At 46.4% G+C, this 26,319-nt stretch overlaps 1 protein-coding gene across 3 annotated transcripts in view; it reads right to left on the minus strand.

Moving 5' to 3' along the window:
• The window catches only part of elmo3 (engulfment and cell motility 3), a 112,598-nt gene that overhangs the window by 82,459 nt on the left and 3,820 nt on the right, over positions 1 to 26,319 (minus strand). The window lies entirely within an intron of this gene.

Genomic DNA, 26,319 nt, shown 5'->3' on the forward strand with positions numbered 1-26,319 from the left:
CTATCAGGTCACCTCTCATCCTTTGTCTCTCCAAGGAGAAAAGACCGAGCTCCCTCAACCTATTCTCATAAGGCATGCCACCCAATCCAGGTAACATCCTTGTAAATCTCCTCTGCACCCTTTCAATGGCTTCCACATCCTTCACGTAATGAGGCAACCAGAACTGCGCAGGGTACTCCAAGTAGAGTCTGACAAGGGTCTTATACAGCTGCAGCATTATCTCCCGACTCCTAAACTCAATTCCTCGATTGGTGAAGGCCAGTACACCATACGCCTTCTTGACCACATCCTCTCCAAGCCGATTTGAGCGTCCCATGAACCCGGACCCCAAGATCCTTCTGATCTTCCACACTGCAAAGAGTCTTACCCTTACTATTATATTCCGTCATCCCATTTGACCTGCCAAAATGAATCAACACACACTTATCTGGGTTGAAGTCCATCTGCCACTTCTCCGCCCAGTCTTGCATCCTATCTACGTCTCGCTGCAACTTCTGACGTCCCCCCAAACTATCACAACACCTCTAACCTTTGTGTCATCGGCAAACTTACCAACCATACCTCCCTCTACCCTACAATGGGAGGCAGGGGCAGGATCTTCTGAGCGTCCTTGGCAAACTGACACCATAGCAACCTAGGCTCTCCCAATAAAAGTTGGTAGCCACTCACTGACGCCTACAAAGTCCAAGTGCCTACAGCACCCAAGTGGGCACCTCAGGCCAGGATTTTCTGGGACAAGGTTACTTCTTGCTACACAAAAGGCCTCACCCTTGACCAGCAATCCAAATTCTGGGGAGTTGTGAATGCCACAAACAAACTCTGACATTAACATGTCAGAGATTCTCACATTGCAGGGGAACAGAGAGCTATGGTGCAGAAGGCTGGTGCTCCAGAACAAGCCTCACCACTAGCCAAACTGTTCCAACACTGATATCCACCCAGCCAACATAGAAAACTTCCCAGCCAATCAGCAGTCTATCAATTCATTCCCAATCAGCTGTAAAGCAATGGAAGGTGTCGACGACAGTCTATCAAGCAGCACTTACTCTGCAATAACCAATTCACTATGCTCAGTGTGGGGTGCACCAGATTCACTCAGCTACTGACTTCATTACAGCCTTGGTCCAAACATGGACAAAAGGGCTAAACTCCAGAGGCGAGGTGAGAGCGAATGCCCTTGACATTAAGACAGTCTTTGATCGAGTGAGGCATCAAGGAGCCCTAGAAAAGTTGTCAGTGGGAATCAGGGGAAATCTCTCCACATATCTACTGCAGAGGAAGGTGGTTGTGTTTGTCAGAGGTCAGTCCCAGGACATTGCCGTAGGAGGTCCTCAGGGTCACTTGGCCCAACGGTCTTCAGCTGCTTCATCAATGACCTTCCCTCCATCGCAAGGTCAGGAGTGGGATGTTCCGGATGATTACATTGTAACAGCTCACCAAATCTCTTCAGCATCTCGATCCATTCACTACCACCTGCAAATTCATCTATGATCCCCTCCCAGCCACTCCCCATCCTGACTTGGAAACATATTGCCAGTCCTTCACTATCATTGGGTCAGGATCCTGGAGTTCCCTCCCTTACAGCACTGTGGGTGTACCTACATCACACGAACCGCAGTGGTTTGAGATGGCAGTGAAGGGCAGTTAGGAAAGGACAACCTTGCCAGCAACATCAGGGAGGCAGCACAGTGGCACAGTGGTTGGCACTGCTGCACAGCGCCAGGGATCCTAGTTCAATTCCTGTCTGTGTGGAGTTTGCAGATTCTCCCTGTATCTGCTTGGGTTTCCTCCCATACTCCAAAGACCTGTGGGTTAGGTTGATTGGCCATGCTAAATTGACCCTAGTGTCAGAGGATTTGCAGGATAAATAGGTGGAATTACAGGAATAGGGTCTGGGTAGGATTGTGGTCGGTGCAGTTTTGATGGGTCTAATGTCCTCCTTCTGCATCGTAGGGACTCTATTATCCCATGAACAAATAACAATTGACAGATAGAGCCTTTCCCCCTGTGCACTGCTGGAAGTGGAATACTCCATTGCCTGAAATCAAGTTCCAGTTGTGAAAGGGTGAGAAGATCATGATCTCCTTCACAAGCCCTTTGCATCACCACCATAGTACCTTCAGCTGCCTGGGCTCCACAGCCTGTGACTCCCTCCCTAAACAGCACCACCTCTCGCTTCCTTCAGAACTTAAATAAAAGCCACCTCTTTGACCAGACTATTGGTCACTCTGTCTACACCACCCCCCCCCCTTCAAACACCCAAATGTGCATTTATTTTGATTTTGCTGCTGTGAGGTTTAAGGATGCAACATAAATACATTGTTCTCAAGGACAGGAAACTCCAAATGAGTGAAATCAAGCTTCTTTGGGGATGAAAGGGATTGTTGGCCCATGGAGACAGCTGGATGGGATCTTTGCCAGCAGTAATGGGCGGGGATGAGTCAGGAATGTGAGGGAAGCTCTGTGATCAGACTTGCCCCCTCATATACTGACAGGTCGCTGCATCCCCACACACAGACCAGCCAATTAACACTGCAACTGCCGAATGACTCTCAGTGCAATGCAAGAAACAGCAATAAGACAACAAGGAGTCAAGGGCAAAAATAGGAACTGTGGAGAAAGAGGAAAAGAGGATAAGTTATGAGACAATACTGGAGCTGCAGAGAGGGGGAGAGCTCCAGCGAGTGACAACATAAAGGCATAGAAAATGAGAACAAGTGAGAATACGATGGAGAGAGAGGGGAGAAAGCTACAGAAAAAGAGAGGAAACAAATAGAATGGAAAGAGGGGGGGAGGAACGCGGCGGGGGAGGAGGGAAGCAGGGAATGGAGGGGGAGTTTGGAAACGAGGGACGGGGGAGGGGGAGGGGAGGGGAGGGAGGGAATGGAGGGGGTGGGAACGGAGGCAGGGGTGGGATGGGGGAGGGAGGGGTGACGAAAGAGAAAGAATGAAAGATAATGGGAGAGAGAGGGAGATGGTGGGGTAAAGAGGGGAAGAGAGGATATAGAGGTCGAGGGGGAGAGAGAGGCCGGCTGCAGGGTGAAAGAGTGGTGAAGATAGTTGAGAGGGGAAGATGCGGAGAGGCCTGGATGGGCAGTGAGAGATCTTCACACTTATATAGCATGAATTATTAAATAATATTGACAAAGTAACCCTGAATTGTACTTAGAAGTGCGCTTCATTTAATCTCGCTAAATAATTCCACTTGAAACAAATAACTTAAAATTGCCTTTCCATGAATGGTGAGAAATGTTTGGAATCACTGCTGGATGTACTGAAGCCAACATGTGCTGAGTGTTGGGAATGTTCACAGACAGCAGGCTGATAAGGAGGAGTCTCTGAGGTCTGGGAGAACACACTTCGACAGGCCTGTAAGAACAAGTTGTCTCTTCTCAGTTCTCCTGCTTTGTCACTGATTATTCCTTTCACACATGCACACTGAGCTAGCAATCATGAAATCAAACTTAACCTGTCTTAAAATCAGTTCTCATTCTGTAAAAAACAGAAACATAGGTACAAAATGTAGATGCAATGGAACTGGAGATCATAGAATCATAGGAGGAGGCCATTTGGCCCATCAAGTATGCACCAACTACAATCGCACCCTGGTCCTATCCCCATAACTCCATTTACCCTGCTAATCCCCCTAACATTAGGATTATTTTATCACGGCCAATCAACCTAACCTGCACATCTTTGGGCTGTGAGAAGAAACAAGAGCACCTGGAGGAAACCCATACAGACACGGGGAGAATGTGCAAACTCCACACAAACAGTGACCCAAGTCGGGAATCGAACCCGGATCCCTGGCGCTGTGAGGCAACAGTGCTAGCTACTGTGCCGCCCATAGATGAAGCTATGAAAGCTGAAGGCCCTCTCAGTGAAGTAGACTGTCTATCCCAGCTCCTCCCAGTGCTGATTGCCGCAGTGTCTGTACATGCCTCCACTGTGCCCTCTGAATCTGTACTGTTGTAATGTTTGTCAGCTTAACTGGCTGCTTTGTTGCTCTGCTTATGCACTTGGACCAGGCCAGTCCCAGCAATGTATTTACTTGTGGTCGAGTAAAGGGCTTATGTTAATTAGACAATGATGTTGATGGTGACATCAGATGATCAGGAGGCTCCAAGGGAGAAAGACTCATTCCTTGTGTGCCCAGACAACAACATCCTTAACACGGGCCGGGGGCACAGTGATTAGCACTACTGCCTCACAGCGACAGGGACCCGGGTTCGATTCCAACCTCAGGTGACTGTGTGCATTTTTCCCCTGACTGCGTGGGTCTCCTCTAGGTGCTCCGATTTCTTCCTACAGTCCAAAGATATGCAAGTTAGGTGGGTAGGCTAGGCTAAATTGCCCCTTAGTATCCCAAGATGTATGGATCAGGTGGATTAGCCGAAGTAAATGCTTGGGTTATGGGATAAGGTGAAGGTTTGGGCCTGAGTGGGATGGTCTCTCGGAGAATCAGTAGGCCGAATGGCCTCCTTCCGCACTGTAGGGATTCTATTGGTTACACGAGGTCCCAGCATAAATAGGGCAAATAAATAATTGTGAACAAAACCTATTACTGATTGTTTCCATGGCACTCACTGAGGAAGTGAAACCTCATCCAGTCAGAAGCCAACACAGGTAAAGGCAACAAGCTAAACTACTTAGCAAAGAAAGGAGAGAGGATTTAGTGACATGCCCCACAAAGGCCAAAATGTGCAGGTCAGCTTGATTGGCCATGCTAAATTGTTCCTAGTGTCAATGTATTAGCAGGGTAAATATGTGGGGTTATGGGAATAGGGCCTGGGTAGGATTGCGATCGGTGCAGACTTGATGGGCTGAATGACCTCATTCTACATTGTAGGAACTCTATAAATTACTCTTTCAGGCAGCACTGAGTATGGGGCAGTAGTTGTTAATGCCTCTGGCTCTGATGATTGACAAGATGAGGAGAGGGCAAGCATATCCACCTGTGCCTGTTTCTCACCACATTGCAGATCCCACCCAACTCTCTAATAGCGCCCAAGGGACGCCCAGTCTCAAACTGGCAGTTGAGAGTCTCAGTTCAAATGATGGGCTCTCTTTATTGCCACTGTTACTCCCCTCCTCCTGGGTGTGTTGCGGCTGAGCAGGTAGTGGTTCCTGGCTGACTGAAATGAGGAAGCCAGAATGGGGAAGGTTGGTGCGGCGGAAGCAAGCGGTCGAAGGTCACACCATCCGCAGCTTGCTGGCCATGCAGGATGAAGGGGTGCTGGGAACTGAGGAGGACAAAAGGCAGGAAGACACCACCCTTCTTCATGTTTTCAGCAACCCTGATCTCATGGGGTCTGACACAGTTTGGCCCAGGATGCCGGGAACCATCTCCTCTCAGCTTATCCAGGTGTTCTTCTCCCATCTATTGTGTGCCACCTTGCCCTCCGAGGAAGAGGGCAGAATGGTTGTGTTGCACTGTGTGCCTGCCATAGCTGAATAGTGCGTGGAAGCAGCAGGAGCTGGATGCGAGAGTGGAGTGTTTGGATGTTACACTTGAGCTCAGAGTGATTCCGGGTGAGTGATGGGATGCTGGTGAGAAACTAGTGTTGTGGTAGGTAGATGTCATTGATCAACATTGACCACCCACATGAGATCATTAAACTTCTTGTGGCACTGCTGCCAGGTCCTTGGATCCAGACTCCAAGGTTCACCTCCGCCACTAAAGCTGCCAGCACTGCATCCATGAATCTGGAAGCTCCCTCTGCAAATATTCAGCAGTAGACTCCCATGATGCAGTGCAGCTTCCCTACAAGAGGGACAGACTACCTTTAAGAGGAGCAAACCAGTTGCAACATAAGCTCTCTCTGAATGCTGTTTGTGCCCCCACTGCCAATAATCAGCATGGACAAATGTTTAGTCTCAAAGCAAAAGAGATGAATTAACTCCCAAAAGAACAAAATAAAGTCCTGCATTTGTACAGCGCCTTTCACCACCCCTGGATGTTGCAAAAAACTTTTCAGTCCAGTTCAGTACTTCATGAAGCCACAGTTATAATGTAGGAGACGTGGCAGCCACAAACAGCAATGAAATAAATGAGCAGATAATCTGTGCTCGTGATGTTGGTTGAGGGATAAATATTGGCCAGGACACTGAGGAAAACACACCACCTCTTCAAGGTAGTACCATCAGATCTTTTGTATTCACCTGCGAGGCCATGGTTTACTATCTCATCTGAAGGACGGTACGTCTGACTGTGCAGCACTCCCTCAGTACCCACACTGGATTGTCAGCCGGGATTTTATACTCAAGCACCTGACGTGGAGTTTCTGAGCCTACAATGTTTTGACTCAGAGGGAAGAGGTGATTCGAGTGGGAGGCAACAGACCTGAGCTCCTCACAAGTTTACCGGTTGCCTGCTGCATACTCAAAAAACCATCTACAGCACAGAAACAGGCCAGATTCAGCCCAACTGCCTTCACACACCACACGAACAGCTTTCTTATACAGTCAAACTTTCTATATCCTTACCCCTCATGTATACATCAGGGCCTCCAATTTTGTCATTTTCTTTGAACACATTGGCAACAGAGAAAGAAAGGCTGCGTGGCTGTCAGCCAAGCATCATCCAACTGGGTAACGGGACCTTTTGCTTTCCGATTGGTATAGGGAGGCAGTGAATGGATTTTTCCAGTCCCGCCCACCATGGGAATCCTGATGGGTGGGGGCGGACCAGTGCAAAGGTCCGTTGAACTTGGTAGGATTTTTTGGTCTTTGGATGAGCACAGCTGAAAAGTCCCACTCAGTGTGTCACAAGAATGGTTGTGTTAGCTGAATAATGGCTGGGGGAGGGTTGGGGGTGGACAGAAAAAGAGATCATACATTGCTTTTTCCCTAGCATTTTACCATCCTACAAACATCAATCTACAATTACTCAGCTTCACAACAGTTGTGTGTCCACTTGTAAGGCAAAACTAACTTTCCACTGCCAGCTCAGGCAGGCCTCAACAGCAGGGAGGAGGGATCATGTTTGACATGAAAGAAGATGAAATATTTTCATTAAATAAGTGCAACCCGGGGGGATGGGCGTTCTGTTAAAGATACAAGCACTGCATCCCGACAACATCAAGCTCCACAAAGGATAACAACCAGCAGAGGTCAACCCATTTCAAAGGCCCAAATTCGTAAAAGAACCACTTCAAAGCTGTCTGGAGCCTCTATCTAAATCATAATCAGTAAATTACCGCACGCCTGAGGAATAGAAGGATATACTGACAGGGTGAGATGAAGGCAGATGGCTGCTACGGAGTATAAACACTGACATATTCTGGTAGGTGACATCATCCACCCACCCAACATACACCTCATCGCAAAGCAGCCAATCTGGACTAATCAACCCGAGCCAGGCAACCTGCTGCAACCCTGAGGAAGGATATATGGCGCACAGCAACAGAGCCCTGAATCAGTACCTCACTGGTGATCTTATGTTGGAAATACCAGGCTTCAAACTCCTGTGAGGCGAATGGGTCAAACCATCCAGGTTTCACACTGGAATCAGACCCTGTTGCAATCACCTCTTCCACTGGGGACCTGTGACTCACCCTTGTGTAACTGTGGCCATGTGCAAACCATGGTGCATATAGAATCATAAAATCCCTACAGTGCAGAAAGAGGCCATTCGACCCATCAAGTCTGCACAGACCATCTCACCAAGGACTTATTCCCATAACTCCATGCATTTGCCCTAGCTCGTCCCCCGGACACTAAGGGGCAATTTTAGCATGTGCAATCCACCTAACCTTCATTTCTTTGGACTGTGGAAGGAAACTGGAGCACCTCGAGGAAACCACGCAGACGGGGGAAAATGTGTAAACTTCACAGAGAGTGACACAAGCCGGGAATCGAACCTGGGTCCCTGACACTGTGAGGCAGCAGTGCTAACCACTGTGCCACATGATGCCCCATAATTAGTAAATCCCCCATCCTGCGCTTCAGTGATGGCCTCACTGCCCTACACCAGGCTGATGAAGAGGTTGCCAACGGGCTGAAGATTTTAAAATGTGAAATCTAACTGTTCATATAATAGTGGTAGTAACACTGGCACAAAGTGTTAGGCCAAATGATTTTCTAGAAGAGAAACAGGTCAATGTAATCCCATGTAATGAGTGATATTTACCTCCATCTCCAAATTACAAGTATTACATACACAACAACATTCTGGGACCACAGCGTCTTTCTACCTCAAGCTCCCAGTGCTGACCTCCTATTAGCAGAGCCCAGGGGGAAACCTCTGGTTGAAGGTGAGGGACTCACTGCTGCACTGGGCCTGAGCACAAACCAGTGCAAAACAGCCGGTTATGACTTTCACAGGGGACTAAGATAAAAAGCAAAATACTGCGGATGCTGGAAATCTGAAATAAGAGAAAATGCTGGATAAACGCAACTCTATCACACGGACTCTAAATGCCACCTGCTTCTCCACAAATGTTGCCACACCTGCTGAGTCTTTCCGCCACTTTGTTTTTATTTCACAAGGAACCTTCAGACAAGGTTGACGTTCAGATGTTCATCAGATAATGCAGACCGTGTGACGTTAAGAAAGGTTACCTCTGCCTCCCCACTCCTCCTCAGGTTACCTGTTTGTCCTTCGCGCATTGCAGTTAACACCTGCCAATCAGCTACTCTTTTAACAAGGATTGACAGGCCTGCTGAGCACAGGAATCCTCCAAATGAGGGAAGGAAGGTCCACAGTGTCTTTTAATCAATGTCGTACCCATTTATTTAAAATTCAAACAGATTCATAAAAATACCCAACATTCTCTTCCCCAGTTGAGAGACTAATCCAGCTACGCTGACGGAGTGCTTTAGTATAAAACTGAGATCTTGGATGGGATTTTCCACCCATTCCGTCCGGTGACATCTTCCAGTCCCGCTGACGGTGACATCCCCCCCACCCCTGGTGATGGAGGGTGTGAACCATGGGAAACCCCGTTGACAGCATCGGGATCAGAAGATCCCACCACTGGTAGCCTCTTACCACAAAACACATCACGGATGGTGATGGGGAACAGAAAACCTCACCCCTTGTCTGCACTCTCGAGAGGGATGTTATAGATCCCACGGCACTGTCTGAATAGAAGCCTCCACCAACTTCAGTAAAACAGATGATCTGGTTACTTCCATGCTGCTTGAGGGAGGTTGCTGTGCACAAATTGGCTGTCACATTTCTTACATTACAACACTGACAATACATGAACACAAAATTCATTGGCTATAAAGCACGTTGCAACATTCTCTGGTCACAGAAAGTGTTAGTTATTTAAACAAGTCTTCTTTTCTGTGAAGGGATTGTTGCTTGCCAGAGGACAGTTGCAAGGGTGCGGTGTACCCATCAGTACCTCAGCCAAGTGATCATTCTGCATATGCCAGTATGGGCATGCCGCTGACCCTGGGGTGGGGGGGGTATAGGAAACAGTGCCTAATCCCCACCTTCGGCTGATGCCCAGACTAAAAGGCACCAAATCAGCGGGGATCTGTCAGATTAGATGTTGATTTGTTGAGGTAACCGGTTTGAGAAGGCATGCCACAGCCAGTGATAAAGATCCCATTTCATCTGCTCTCACTCCACAACAACCCATTGGTTCCAGGTTGACTGCAGGAATAGTCCATAGCAAGAGTCTGCCAGGAGGGTGAGTAAGAACATAAGAACATAAGAAATAGGAGCAGGAGTAGGCCATCTAGCCCCTCGAGCCTGCCCCGCCATTCAATAAGATCATGGCTGATCTGTCGTGTCTCAGTTCCACATTCCCGCCCTCTCCCCAAAACCCTTAATCCCCTCGCTTATCAAAAACCCATCAACCCGCGTCTTAAAAATATTTAGCGAGGCAGCCTCCACCACTTCAACGGGCAGAGAATTCCAGAGATTCACCACCCTTTGAGTGAAGAAGTTCCTCCTCAACTCCGTTCTAAACTGCCCCCCCTTTATCCTGAGGCTGTGCCCCCTAGTCCTACTGTCCTTTCTGAGCGGGAAGAGCCTCTCCACCTCTATCCTATCCATCCCATTCATCATCTTATACGTCTCAATGAGATCTCCCCTCATTCTTCTAAACTCTAACGAGTACAAGCCTAGTTTATTCAGCCTCTCCTCATAGCTCAACCTCCTCAACTCCGGTATCAGCCTAGTAAACCTCCTCTGCACTCCCTCCAAGGCCAAAATATCCTTGCGTAAGTACGGTGCCCAAAACTGCACACAGTACTCCAGCTGCGGCCTCACCAGTGCCCTATACAGCTGCAGCAAGACCTCCCTACTTTTATATTCAATCCCCCTCGCGATGAAGGCCAGCATCCCATTCGCCTTCCTGACCACCTGCTGCACCTGCAGGCTGGGTTTTTGCGACTCATGCACAAGGACCCCGAGGTCCCTCTGCACCGTTGCCTGCTGCAGTTTTTCGCCACGTAAGTAATAGTCCTTCCTACCACTATTCCTGCCAAAGTGGACAACCTCACATTTGCCAACATTAAATTCCATTTGCCAGTTCCTGGCCCATTCGCCCAGCCTATCTAGATCCTTCTGCAGACTCTCCACACCCTCCGCACAATTTGCCGTTCCACCAATCTTGGTGTCATCAGCAAATTTCGACACCATACACTCGGTTCCCTCCTCCAGATCATCTATATAAATGGTAAATAGCTGAGGCCCCAGCACCAACCCCTGGGGCACTCCACTAGTCACCAACCGCCAATCCGAATAGCACCCATTGACCCCCACTCTCTGCCTCCTATTTGACAGCCAATCCTCTATCCACGCTAACACCCTACCCCCAACTCCATGCCCCCTGACCTTCTGTAATAACCTCTTGTGAGGCACCTTGTCAAACGCCTTCTGAAAATCAAGAAACAAGAGTAAATGTACTTGGTGACAGACAGGGCTCTATGCTAAGTAATCATATCACCAGAGTGGGCCAATGCCAAGGAGAGTTAACCTGAGATTTTCTGTTGCCCTCCCCCCACCAAACTCCCCCTCCCCACCCACCTTGTGTCAGTCATGGCTCAGTGGTATCACTCTTGCCTCAGAGTCTGAAGGTTACGGGTTCAAGTCTCACTCCAGGAATTCAACTGCAAAATTTAGGCTAAGCCTCTAGCAGGCACTGAGGGAGTGCTGCATTGTCAGCATGCTGGTTCCCAGATGAGACATTAAACTAAGCGCTCGCTCCCCTGCACACCCCCCCCCCCCCCCCACCACCACCACCCCCCGGCACCCCCTCCCCCACCCCCAACCCTTCCCCCCAGCTCTTCTCTTTAGGTTAAAGTAAAGAATTCCATAAGACTATTTCAAACGAAGAGCAAGGGAGATTTCCCCCATCCTACCCTCACCCGTATCTGGGATCTCTCAGCTAACAGACCGATGATCTTTTTGGGAGCTTGCTATGCACAACTTGACTGCTGTGGCTCCTATATAACAACAATGACCACAATTACAAAGTACACTGACTGTAATCAGCTTTGGAATGTCTTCAGATTGCGAAAGATACCATAAAAATGCAAGTTCTTTCACGTCTTTTCTTTTGAAAGGAGCAACTGAGCACTCAAGGCCCCGAATTCTCCTTCTGATAAAACTCAAGAAGAATGTTCTCTTCCTGCCTTAACAGCCCTTGAACAGCCACATTCTCACACGTTGGACATTTCCAAGTTGCCAATTTTTATGATTGCAGTAGTAGGTTGGCATCGTTCCCTCAGCCCAGCAGGCATGAAGTATGGATTTTTGTTAGGAGGAGATTTAAGCAGAGATGTTTTCCAATAAAAACATAAAACCACCTACTGCAGATGGCTCAAAGGTGTTGACTGGTGTGGTACTGGGCCACATATAATGGAAACATTTGCCATTCAGTCCCATGGGCCTGTTTAACCACGTTTACTTATTCATTCATGGGATGTGGGCATGACCGGCTGGGCCAGTATTTATTGCCCATGAACTGAATGGTTGGCTTGGTGGACCATTTCAGACGGCAGTTAAAGTCAACCACATTGCTGTGGGTCTGGAGTCACATGTAGGCCAGACTAGGTGAGAACAGTAGATTTCCTTCCCTAAAGGGCATTAGGGAACCTGCTGGGTTTTTTAAATGACAAACAACAATGGTGTCATAGTCATCATTAGGCTTTTCATTCAAGAATTTTACTGAATTCGAATTTGCCATGGTGGGATTTGAACCCTGGTCTCTGGATTACTAGTCCAGTGACAATACCACAACACCACCACCTCCCCTTAACATCAGAATATGCTGATCTCCATCACTACTCCACTTACCATGAGGTACAACCTAACTTATGCTTAGTTCTTGATTACAGCTATCTGTCCTCAGATGGGTAGATCTACAAACTACAAACTTGTGATTAAATACAAACAAAATAAATTATCATTCATAATAGTGGCAGACAAGCATAAAACTAAAGTATAAAATAATTGCAAAATTTTGAACATTTAAGTACATAAATTAATTACAATATATTGCAAAATGTAGGTCTCCCCAATTTACAGAATAAAAAACCCTACTACGCTCTGCAGTATATATTGAAGTCTGGAGATCATAATTTGCCAGGTTGAATTCTTCAAATTCTCAATTATTTGCAAACTATTTCTGTCTTTACTATGTTCTCAAAATATGCTATTTTTTTTCATTAATAATTCCTTTTTGACCTCTTTATCTTAGAAAGGATGTGCAGTAGGTTTCATGCTCCACCTTGTCTAACAAAGATCTATTGATCTTAGTTGTAGATTTTTCAGTTGACCCACCCTCACTAGCTGTATCTCCCCAGGGTTGGGAGGGCTGGAAGAATGAGGTTCCTGATTTCGACTGCAGAAACCCCAGGTTTCAGTTTCTCACTTTGAGGAAGAGAACTGCAATTGAAATGATGCAATTAAGATAATTCCTCTTGCACTGAGGAGGTAGAAAACCACTCAAATAATTGCCATTGCTGATTTTTAACAACTCAAGAACCCCCTGTAAATACTGACACTCTCCCCAAGAACTCGCAGCAAACACTGACACTCTGCCCAGGAACCTCCAGCAAACATTCACATTCTACCCAGGAACCTGCAGCAAATACTGACGCTCTCCCCAAGAACCCCCAGCAAACACTGCCACTGTCCCCAAGAACCTCCAGCAAACACTGATACTCTACCCAGGAACCCCTAGCAAATACTGCCACTCTCCCCAGGATCCCGCAGCAAAGACTGATGCTCTCCCCAGGGAACCGCAGCAAACACTGACACTCCCCCCAGGGGCCACCAACAAATACTGACAGTCTCTCCAGGAACCACCAGCAAATACTGACACACTACCCAGAGACCCCACCCCCCGTAAATACTGATACACTCCCTGGGGATCCTCTACAAATACTGACATTCTCCGGAGACTCCAAGTAAATATTAACAGAACCCGAGGGACCTCTATAAATACTGACATAAATCCAAGCCCAGGGATCCTACGTAATTACTGACATACCCTCAGGATTTGCTGGGAAATGCTGACACATGCCAAGAACATCTGTCCTAACTTTCAACAGTGCCCACCAGCTACTGGACAATCACGTATCATTGGAGAACCTGTTTTTATGCATCAAACGTGAAGTAGAGGGGTAACTTGAATTAGAGCATACAGAGCATATGCAAACAAAGCTACATCACAGTGTTGTCACACACTGAGGGGATGGTGGAGCAGTGTCTCACAGGGCTGCTTCTGCTGTCTTATTTAACCTTTGTAAATAACTCACAAGTAAATAAATGTTTTTTGACCAAGACCATTGTGTTTAACAAGATCTCTCCTAGAATAAGAAGCAAAGAGATTCCAGCACAATCCCATGATAATGGATAGTGGCAGTGGTGGCTATTCCCACAGAAGAATGGTTCAAAATAGTGAGACAAGCCCCGAATGAAGCCCAGTCACATTGCAGCTCAGTGGATGAAGAACCTTGTGGCCAACCTGCTGGCCACACCTGAGATCATTGGGTAAGGATAGCACTCTGACTGGCAGGACAGTCAGCACAAGGAAAAAAAACCTTGGAGCCAGATGCGCAATGGCTACTACTTTGCCCATACCAGAATCTTCTCAAAATATTGAGGGCCCCAGGCAGACTAATCAATGGCAAAATTGGAGAGAATGTCTTACCCATACCGCAGTGCCTGAGGCTATGGGGAATAAAGATCAAGTCATCATCTTGTTATATGCTGTTAGCAGCATAGCAGATGATGTGCTGACAATAAGGGGGGGGGATGAATAAAGAGACAGTCTAGTATGAGAATGTCATTGGAGTCTTTGAGTCATACTTCAGTCTCCGTAAAAATATTGTTATTGAGAGGGTGAAGTTTAACCAGCACAGTCAAACACCAGGTTGAAAGGATTGAAAGTTTGTCAATGAATTGTGTCACCTCACTGAAAGTACTGAGTATGGAACCTGAAAAGATGGCTATTGTCAGAGATAAAATCATCATTGGTGCTTTAGATGAGGATCTACTTAGAAATTAAAGCAAAGGTATACAACTGGACATTGCTACAGTGAAGGCAGTATAAACCTTTTGTCCCAGATAAAGTTGTTCAATTAGTGAACTGTAAAACTGAAAGTACAGCAAGACAGCAACCAGGAAATCATAGAATCCCTATCGTATAGAAGGAAGCCATTTGGCCCATCGAGTCTCTCCTGACAGCAATCCCACCCAGACTGTATTTATCCTGATAATCCCCCGACACAAAGGGGCAATTTATCATGGCCAATCAGCCTAACCCACACATCTATGGACTGTGGGAGGAAACCAGAGCACCTGGAGGAAACCCGCGCAGACACGGGCAGAATGTGCAAACTCCACACAGAAGGTCAACCGAAGCTGGAATTGAACCTGGGTACCTGGTGCTCTGAGGGTATAGTGTTAACCACTGGCCACTGTGCTGCCCTACAAAGGCAGCAACTGTCATTTTCCAAAGCCCAGCTGTGGCAGGATGGTGGCCTACAGGCAGAAGTAGTACTTTGCACAGTATCCTTGGGACTGCCTTCAGTGAGATCTCTTCTAGAATAAGAAGTTAACAAATCCCAAACACTGATTCTTAAAATGATGAAGGGGTTCTATAGGCAAGACAGATTGCAGAAGTTGGGGCTGTTCGCCTTGGAAAGAAGGCTAAGAGGAGATTTGATAGAGATATTCAAAATCATGAGGAGGCTTAACAGTGTATTGGGAGAAACTGATCCACATCACAAAAGGATCAAGAATGAGACATTTAAACGTGAGATGAGGTATGAGAGATTTAAAGTGAGTTGAAAAAGACGTAAATGTGATGTGAAAAAACTTCTCTCACAAAGCGAGTGGCTAGGGTCTGGCAAATGCTGGCTGGAAGTGTGGTGGTGGCAGGTTCAATTGAGATATTCAAGAGAGCATTAGATGATTATTTGAATAGAAACAATGTGCAGGGATATGGGGAAAAGGTAGGGGAATGGTTCTAAGTCATGACCTATAAAGACAAATCCCAACACATGCTGATTTGGACAGCCGGTGCAGACATGATGGACTAAATGGCCTTCTTCTGTGCTGTAAAAATTCTATGATTCTGTGACATAGAGATGATGTTTTCACTAGTGGAAGGATCCAATACTAGGGGTCATAAATATAACTGGCATTAATAAATCCAATAAGGAATTCAGGAAAAATTTCTAGTGGAACTTGCTACCACAAGGAGCCATTAAGATGATTAACTCAAACCCATTTAAACACAAGCTTGATAAACGCATGAGAAAGAAACAGGATATGTTGCTAGAGTGAGAATAGGAGAAGTGGGAGGAGGCTTACGTGAAACCTTAGTATTGGCACATACAAGTTAAGTCTAATGGCCTGATCTGTGTGGTAAAATTAAATGCTACTCATAAAACATGAAGCTGCCAAGAGATAAGATTGGTATGAGGGCCTCCTAAACTCTGCCACCCATGTCCTTGTCTGTACCAAGTCCACCCATTAGCCTAATACTCATTGAACTACACTGGCTCCCAGTCAACAACATCTCAGTTTTAATACTCACATCCTTGTTTCCTTAGACAACGCCTTCCAAACTCACGGCCACTACCATCAAGAAAGACAAAGGCAGCAGATTCCTGGGAACACTACCACCTGCAAGTTTCCCTCCAAGGTATTAACCATCCTTGCTTGAAAAATATCACCATTCCTTCATTGTCGTTGGGTCAAAATCCTGGGATTCCCTCTCTCACAGCACCACGGGTGTACTTACACCACAGGGACTGCAGCAGTTCAAGAAGGCAGCTCATCACCACCTTCTCAAGGGCAATTAGGGATAGGCCTTGCCAGCGATGCCCACATCCCATGAAGCAATAAAAAAAAACCCTCCAAGGTCTCACTGTCCTTACTGCTGTAATCTCTCCAACCCCACACTCTCAGAGATAACTGTACTCACCGAATTCTGATCTCTTCAGCATGTCCCACCTGAAAAGCTCCACTACCAGTTATTAATTCAGCTATCTGGTTCCAAAGCTCTGGAATACAAAAGATGTCGCTGGGGATGATCCCATGACACTGTGCAATCCAGGCCAGGCCTGTCTCCTGTCAGTAGATCACCTTCCTGCCACAACTGGGACATTGGAAAATGGTGGTTGGCACCTTTTTAGGCCCTTTTCTGCCTTGCTGTACTATCAGTTTTGCAACAGTCTCCCCCTCTCTCTCTCTCCTCCTTTAAAACACTCATTAAAAACTGCCTCTTCCACAAAGCATTTGGCAAACTGCTTTAATGTCAGCATATGTGGCTCAGTGACAGATTTTGTTTCTCCTATGCAGAATCTTGGGACGTTTCGTGACATTCACGGCATTGGAAATATAAGTTGCTGTTACAACAGTCACCATAGTGACAGTTCCACAGCCAACACTGCGACTTGGCCATATCTCGGGGATGTGGGGAGCCATGTTGTTTTACTATGTGCCTGCCTTGGGCATGGAAGAATGGCGAGCCCCCAACCCCCGCCTTGTGTACACGCAACTCCTTTAACCACATCCAAATAAGTGAGTCATCAAAATCAATTTCTGCTCTGACACAAACAAAATGTCCAATTTGTACCTCAACCCGTTTAAACCACTCCTGCTGGGCCTGAATGTAAATGAGGATCATTGAGTGGAGCAGAGAACTTCTGAATGCAATTTTTTTTTTAATCTTCTCCCTCTTGTTAAGAAAATCTAGGTGAAGGGCCAAGGCCTACAGAGCCGGACCCAATCAAGGCTAAACAAGCGCAGAGGGAAAGACAAAGTGAAAAGTGGTCAGTCGACACCAAGACCTGTGGCTAACAGGGAGGGTAAGCTGAAGGGAATGTGGGGGTGATGCACGGGGAAGAACAGCATGGAATAATCGGTGGTGGACACATGTTCAAGAGGGAGGAAGAGGTTGACCCTTCTTGGGGAGTAACAGGAACGAAAGTGGAAAGGATGCAGTAATATGTAAAAGGTCAAAGGTAACTCCACCCTGTTGTGGGACACTCCCATTGGGGGACAGAGAACACACAACTGCCCAGAGATAAACTGTGATTTTGCATGTGAAATACTGCCACTGGTCTCAGCTGTGAGTCACTGAGATGGAATAGGTGAAATTGGACAGATCCCGTTCACAGTGGGAAAGGTAGACATTTAAAGTTTATTTATTAGTGTCAGAAGTAGGCTTACATTAACACTGCAATGAAGTAACTGTGAAGATCCCTTAGTCGCCACACTTGGGCACCTGTTCAGGTACACTGAGGGAGAATTGAGCATGGCCAATGCACCTAACCAGCACATCTTTTGGACTATGGGAGGAAACCCATGCTGACACGGGGAGAACATGTGGACTCTGCACAGAGACTGACCCAAGATGCAATCAAACGTGGGTCCCAAGGCACAGTCACCAGCGGTGGAACGTAATTATCAGAGATACGCAAGATGCTGTAGGAGGAGTCCAGCTAGCTCTGAGGGCAGGAGGAGATTACTGAGTTCGGGAGGGGCAAGGCAATGGAGGGTTTTGAAAACAAGGTTGAGAATCTTAAAATAGAGACAACGTTGGGATGGAGAGTGGTGGCCGTGTGGGACAGCTTCATCACTGCAGAGGGCTGTAGAGGCTGGATCGCTCCATATGTTCAAGACCGAGATAGACAGATTTTTAATCAGTAAGGGAATCAAGAATTATGGGGATAAGGCTGGAAAGTGGAGTTGAGGATTTTTATATCAGATCATGTGTGATCTCATTGAATGGCAGAGCAGACTTGATGAGCCGAATGGCCTTCTTCTGCTCCTGTACCTTACATACAGGTGGAAATTGGTTTTGTGTTGTTGGATGATGACACCAAGGGACAGCATGTAGATGAGAAGCTGAAGAGGCAAAGGATATTTAATTGGAGTCATCAGAGGTAATGGTTCACGTGTGGGAAGAGAAGCCATTGCAGATAATAGTTCCATTGCTCCCAAAGCAGATAACGTGCTTCTCTTGAGTTGCATGGTTCAGCTATCTATGGAACATCACTGCTGAACTATTTGGAGGAGGGGAAGGGAAGAGGAGGCTGAGAGGAGGGGAGAGTGCTGGCTTCTTGAAGTGACCTTGTAGTGACATTGCATCAACTCGCATGAGAACAGTTCACCCACAGGCAGAGATGAGAAGTTCAAGGGAATATAAGCACCTTGGGACTTGTGGAAGTGGGAGGGGAGGGATTGAGGGACAGGGGGATGGGAATGGAGCTAAGGAATGCAGATGTGGAAGGGAGACGTTCATTGTCTGGAGGAAGCAGCAATTCTATGCGAACAATGGTCAAAATGGGAGAGAAAGCAGAACTGCTTATTGATTCTTCGGTCACATACAGAGCCATTTATTTTATAGGAGAAGGCAGAACCCGCCCTTTGGAACATAGATGAAAAGATTCTCAAAATAGATCAAGATTTTCCACCTGACTCTATCCTGCTCAGACCACTTGTTATCAAAAATTATGGAAGTAATAATTGGCATTGGGACAGAGGGAAGGTCCATTTTGTCAGTCATGGTTCAGCGTGTAGCACTTTCTGATTCTAAAAAGTTCAAGTCCCACTCCAGAAACTTCAGCACAAAACCTAGGCTGACACTCCAGTGGCGTGCTAAAGGAGTGCTACATTGTCTGAGGAGCTGTGGCGTCTCCCCCACCCTCTTGGCCAATATTAAATCCCTCAACCCATGTCTAAAAACAAACTGTCTGTCCGTTATCACATTGCTGCTTGTGGGATCTTGCTGTGTGTCTCCTACAGTGACAATGTAAAAATACTTCATTGGCCATAAAGGTGCTATATAAATGCTCGTCATTTTTTTCCTTCCATGAGGGAAGGAGGTGGAGGGTCAGGTGTGTCGCGACACATTGCCACAAATAAACTGGGAGCGAAAAGAGAAAGCCAAGTAAATGAGGAAGTACAGACTGGGTGATGCCAGCTTGGGTTTCATAGAGGAAGCAAAGCCCAAGGGAGACTGGGAGTTCCAGTCGTGAGAATTTCAAAGAAAAACAATGAGTCAAAGCAGGAGCAAGAGTCAATGGTCCTCATTTCATCACAGGAAGGATTTAGGATGTAATTATTTGCCTGCTAGTGCCTACAACTGCCCGATAAACACTGCAAACAAGTTCATGATTGCTCCAAATATCTTTGGTGGTGTATTTGTAGAGGATATGAGGGCTCCTTGTCGTGTCAAATGTAGAACTGGGATTTGTGCCCATTTCCCTTTATCGAGAGAAACTTATTAAGTGCTTTGAAGACAAATGCACAAAACATACTCAACATAATAAAATCCTACACATTGGATGGCCAGTTGATTGGTAGAGGAGGAAATGAGTTGGAATGTTAGAACATTGTCCTGTTATCCTTCCAATAATACGACTGCATCTTTAGATCTTAGCTGTGCCTATTGGGACAGACAGAATTGCTATAATGCCTCCAGCAAAAGACAGCGCCTCTGCTACTGAACTGTGTACTATCAATAAGGTGTACCTCAGCAACTCACCAAGGCCCCTTAGAGAGCACCTTCCAAACCCCTGATTTCTACCACCTAGAACAACAACAGCAACAGATATCTGGGAATACCTGGAAATTCCCCTCCAAGTCACTCACCATCCTGACTTGGAAATATGGCACAATAGTTATCACTGCTGCCTCACAGTGCTAGGGAGCCGGGTTGGATTCCCGGCTTGGGTCACTGTCTGTGTGGAGTTTGCATGTTCTCCTCATGTCTGTGTACGTTTCCCCTAGGTGCTCCAGTTTCCTTCCACAGTCCAAAAGACATGCTGGTTAGGTGCGTTGGCCATGCTAAATTCTCCCTCAGTGTAACCGAACAGGCACCGGAGTGTGGCGACTACAGGTTTTTCACAGTAACTTCATTGCAGTGTTAATGTAAGCCTACTTGTGACACTAATGAATAAACTTTAAACTTTATTGTGCTGTTCTTCATAGAACCACAGAACCCTACAGTGCAGAAAGAGGCCCTTCGGCCCATCGAGTCTGCACCAGACACAATTCCACCCAGGCCCTAACCCCATATCCCTACATATTATACCCACTAATTCCTCTAACCTACACATCCTTGGACACTAAGGGGCAATTTCTTAGCATGGCCAATCAACCTAACCCACACACCTTTGGACTGTGGGAGGAAACCGGGGCAGCCGGAGGAAGCCCATGCAGACACGAGGAGAATGTGCAAATTCCACACAGACAGTGACCCGAGCCGGGTTCTTTCGCCATCACTGGGTCAAAACCCTGGAACTCCCTTCCTAACAGGACTATGGCTTCCGACACCACATGGACTGTACTGGGTGAAGAAGGCAGCTCACCACCACCTTCTCAAGGGCAAATAGGGATGCCTAGATCTCATGAAATAAAAGAAACCTGTCAGAGTGGAGCCTGAATCCACAGCCTCTAAATGCATAAGGTATGAGGACCAAGCTGGTACCAAAAGGAAGGAGAGCTAGGAACTACATTTCTGCATTTCAGGTTAATGGAATCACAAAATAAAGAGTGAGAGGCCATTTGGTCCATCATGCACATTCTGGATGTTTGCTTGCACTCTTCTCTCTTGCCCCATTATGCTGCAAATATTCCCTTTAAAACTATATTTTTTCTATTCATTGGATTTGGGTGTTGTTAGTTAAACCAGCGTTTATTGCTCATCCCTATCAGGCCATTTCAGAGAGCATTTTAGGAGTCACCCACATTGCTGTGTTTCAGAAGTCACATGTAGGCCAGACCAGGTAAGGAAAACAGATTTCCTTCCCTAAAGAACCAGACAATCAGCAACAGTTTCATGATGATCATTAGACTTTAAATTCCAGATTTTTACTGAATTCAAATTTTAATCTGTGGTAGAATTTGAGCTGGGTCCCCAGAGTGTTACGCTGGTTTTCTGCATTACTGGTCCTATGACAATACCACTGCACTACCACTTGTCCTATATGATCATTCCTTTTGATAGTTCACACTAAGCGTTATTCCACCAGATCATAAACTGGCAGTGAAAATGAGTCTCATCTCCCCTCAGATTCTTAAATCCCTTGTCTCTGGGTGCTGTCAGTTTTCACTTTGTTCTAGCCAAAACTGGTTAATATTTGAACGCCAACTACCAAGGCACCCCTTAAGCTCCTCTGCTCTAAGAACCCCAGGTCTCCAGTCTCTTCACCATTAACTGAAGTCTCTCACCCCTGGTCTCATTCTAGAAAATCTGCTCTGCAGCCTCTCCAAGGCCTTGGCCTCAGAAGCATACAATTCCGACAGTGCAGAAGGAGACCGTTCAGCCCATCAATTTGCACCGACTCTCCACAAGAGCATCCCTCACCTCCCCCATGCCCGTAACCCAGCGCATTTAGCATTTCCAATCCACCTAACCTACACATCTTTGGATTGAGAGAGGAAATCCACACAGACATGGGGAGAATGTGCAAACTCCATACAGACAGTCACCCAAAGTTGGAATCTGGCACTGGAGGCAGCAGTGCTAACCACTGTGCCAATGTGCTGTCCTTGACATCCTTCTTAAAGTCTGGTGCCCAGAGTTGGCCACAACACTCCAGTAGCAGCCTAATGAGCGATTTATTAACAATTTGGCATAATTTCCTTGCTTCTCTTCTCCGACTCTGTTCATAAAATCATGGATTCCTAATAATTCTTGACCTTTCCAACTGATCTTACCACCAGCAAATATCGTTGTGCACAGCCCCACAGCTCTCTGTTCTCTGGTTTCATCAACTTGTTTACAGTTGACATCCCTTCAACAATGCAGTGAGCAATGCCAATGGTGAATCTGCTGGCATTCAGTACAGTTATACTGTGGAATATTATAAATTTGGTAGCATTATGAACAATACATTTTTATCACAATAAATAAGAAAAAGTAAATTCACTTAAATATGATGGACAGGGCATATAAACAGCCAATTTACTGCTTATGGCAGTTTCAGATCCTAGTCTCAGATATTCTTCTCTCCTTCACGGAAGCCATTAGTAAAGTGTTCAACAGCAGAAAAACGTGCAGGTTCTATTCTGACACACCATTCACTACCCTCCTCGCCTTTGAGTTTGATAAAAGTAGGCCTGTGCCCAGGTCAGTGACACACTTTCAAAAAAATCCTAGGTGAAGTCTACCTGAACTCTCATCTTCCATCTACTTTGTGCCATTTGGCAGCAACTCTCAAACCCTCTAGCATCGAAAAGGACAAAGGCAGCACCTGCAAGCTCCCCTCCAAAACAGTCACCATTCTGGCTTAGAAATATTTCATGTTCCTTTACTGTTGCTGGGTCAAAATCTTCCCAGCACTTTGGCTGTACCTACACCACAAGGTTTGAGACAGCACCACTTCTCAATGATGGACAATAAAAGTTGGTATTGCCTGCGTTGCCCACATACCCTGAGTGATTTTTTTTAAAAAGTTGCACCCTTCAAAAGAAACATCTGTTCATTCCAGTGACCTTTTGTTGAGATTTGCCTCACTTTCAGAAGATAAAACTCCCCTAGAGAATCATGATCAAGAACCAATCATAGAAAGATCATAGAAACCCTACAGTGCAGAAAGAGGCCATTCGGCCCATCGAGCCGGCAGCTACCACAATCCCACCCAGGCCCTATTCCCATATATTACCAACTAATCCCCCTAACCTACATGACCCAGGACACTAAGGGCCATTTTAGCACGGCCAATCAACCTAACCCGCACATCTCTGGACTGTGGGAGGAAACCGGAGTACCCGGAAGAAACGCATGCAGACACAAGGAGAATGTGCAAACTCCACACGGACTGTGACCCAAGCCGGGAATCGAACCCAGGTCCCTGGAGCTGTGAAGCAGCAGTGCTAACCACTGTGCTACCACGCCGCCCTAGAAAATCATTTAAAAGCATACTGGAATATCTCCCACCGTGTGGGTAAGGAATATCATGGTAACACCATTAGCTCCTACATGTCACCTGAGTTGAACACATACAGCCTTTCCTTAGTACCAGCCTAACATCATTGGAGAAGAACTTCCACATCAAGGACTGAACTGTTGAAAGAGAAGGTCTACTCCCAACTTCAACATTTCCTTCACAGACACATAAACAGACCTGTCAACACAACATTCTGTGTTCAACTTCTATGTGAGAAATAGTCTCTATTTTATCAGTCTGTACTGTTCCTATATGCCTTCATAACCATTTCTACTCAGCTCTCCATCTTGTTATAAAATGTTAACATTGTCTCTGCTTCGATCACTAGTTCCAATGCCGTTAGAGAGGGGATTCCAGGATTTTGATCCAGCAACAGTGAAGGAACAGCGATATATTTCCAAGTCTTGCTTTGGAGGGAAACTTGCAGGTGGTGGTGTTCCCAGGTACCTGTTGCCCTTGTCCTTCTAAGTGGTAGAGATCACGGGCTTGGAAGCTACTGTCAACAGAGCCTTAGTGAGTTACTTCAGTGCATTTTGTAGATGATACACACTACTGTCACTGCGCATTAGTGGTGGAGAAAGTGAATGTTTAAGGTGGTGGATGGAGTGCCAGTCAAGCAGACTGTTTTATTTGGATGTTTGAGATTCCTGGGTGTTGTTGGAGCAGCAATTATCCAGGCACGTGGAGAATATTCCATGACACTCCTGACTTGTGCCTTATAGATGATGGTCAAGCTTTGTGGAGTCAGGAGGTGAGTTACTACAGAATTCCCAGCCTCTGACCTGCTCTTGCACCCAAAGTATTTATACGGCTAGTCCAGTTCGGTTTCTGGTCAATGGCAACCCTAGGATTCTGATGTTGGACAAACTCAGTGGTGGTAATGCCATTGAATGTCAAGGGAAGATGGTTAGATTCTTTCTTGTTGGAGATGGTCATTGCCTGGCAGTTGTGTGGCACAAATGTTACTTGCCACTTATCAGTCCAAGCTTGAACATTGTCCAGGTCTTGCTGCACGTGGACATGGGCTGCTTCAGTATCCGAGTTGTGAATGGTGATGAACATTGTGCAATTATCAGCGAACACTCTCACTTCTGACTTTATGATGGAAGGAAGATCATTGATGAAGCAGCTGAAGATAGTTAGGCCTAGGACACTCCCCTGAGGAATTCCTGCAGTGATGTTCTGGAGCTAAGATGGTTAACCTCTTAGCTCCAGAAACACCTTCCTTTGTGCCAGATAGGACTCCAACCAGCGGAGAGATTTCCCTGATTCCCATTGACTCCAGTTTTGCTAGGATTCTTTGATGTCAAAGGCAGTCACTCCCATCTCTGGAGTTCAGCTCTATTGTCCATGTTTGAACGAAGCCTATGCAGAAGTCAGGAGCTGAGTAACCCTGGTGAAACCCAAACTGAGCATCACTGAGCAGGTTATTACTGAATAAGTGCTGCTTGATAGCGCTGTTGATGAGACTTTCCATCACTTTACTGATGATCGAGAGTAGACAGGGCAGTAAATGGCCAGGTTGGATTTGCTATGCTGCCCCCTTACCCCTACAATGCAGCTGTGACTAAACTTCAGAAGTACTCCATTAGTTGTAAAGACTTCATGGATTTGAGAAAGGCATTATATAAATGTTAAGTTCTGCTTTTTGTATACAGGATGTACTCTGGCAATTTTCCATGTTGCTGGGCAGATGCCAATGTTGCAGCTGTACTGGGAGAGCTTGGGTAGGGGCATGGCAAGTTCTGGAGCACATTTCTTCAATACTATTGCTGATATGTTGTCAGGCCTTTGAAATATCCGGTGCCTTCAGCCGTTTTTTGGTAATCACTTGGAGTGAACTGAATTGGCTGAAGACAGACATCTATGATGCTAGGAACCTCAAAAATACATTCATCATCATGGGTGCTCCTCATTTGTGGGTAAGTTTTCACAGAGGATCAGGTGAAACAGTAACTTCACCCAAGGACCTTTCTCACTCATCACTCTAACACTGTAAACTGAGCTGCCTGTAAACTTGGGACAGGAAGATCTGGTTCAAAGTGCTGGCTGTGCTTTGAAGGTACTGACTGGTGTCTATGTGTTTAACACTGGGTTCACGTCTTACAGAACCTGAGCAATGATAGAGATTTTCTTAGCCCGAGGGCAACACCTGGTCAACACCTCATCCTCCTTGCCTATTTTTCATCCTGTGTGAAGCCATGGGAACTGCTTGCTTAAAAAGGACGGGCTTACGATTATTCAGGATCTTTTTGTCGTGTCTTCAGGTCGCTACAGGCACAGGTACATCTGAAGTGTAGTTACAGCTGTAATACAGGTACCAGAGACAGCACAGAAAGCTCCCACAACCAGCAAGGAGATTATGAACAGATTATCTCTTTTACACTAGGGTCAGCTGAGGGAAAAACATTGGTCAGGACAACAGGAATAACTCTCCTGCTCTTCTTCAACATAATGCCATGGAATCTTCTGCACCTACCTCAGAGGACAGACAGGCCCTTCAACAAAACACTGCATGTCTGATGCAGCAGCAATCCGTTCCTCATATTCCTCAAGTAGCAGCTTTAAATCAGGTGCTTTAGTGATTGGAGTGGGATTTCGGCAGCATGGTGGCACAGTGGTTAGCACTGCTGCCTCACATAGCCAGGGAGCTGGGTTCAATTCCAGCCTTGCTGTGTGCAGTTTGTACATTCTCCCCATGTCTAGTGTGGGTTTCCTCCAGGTGCTCTTGTTTCCTCCCACAGTCCAAGGGTGTGCAGGTTAGGTGGATTGACCATGCTAAAATGTCCCATACTGTCCCAAGATGTGCAGGTTAGATCGGTTAGTATGGTGAACGTGTGGGATTATGGGGAGGGGGAGGCATCAGGGGAGAATGCCTTGGGGCAGACACAATGGGCTGAATGGCTTCATTCTGCACTTTAGGGATTCTATGATTGA

This window comes from Carcharhinus amblyrhynchos, chromosome 4 (genome assembly GCF_965287045.1).
Source record: "Carcharhinus amblyrhynchos chromosome 4, sCarAmb.v2.hapA, whole genome shotgun sequence".
Lineage (NCBI taxonomy): Eukaryota > Metazoa > Chordata > Chondrichthyes > Carcharhiniformes > Carcharhinidae > Carcharhinus > Carcharhinus amblyrhynchos.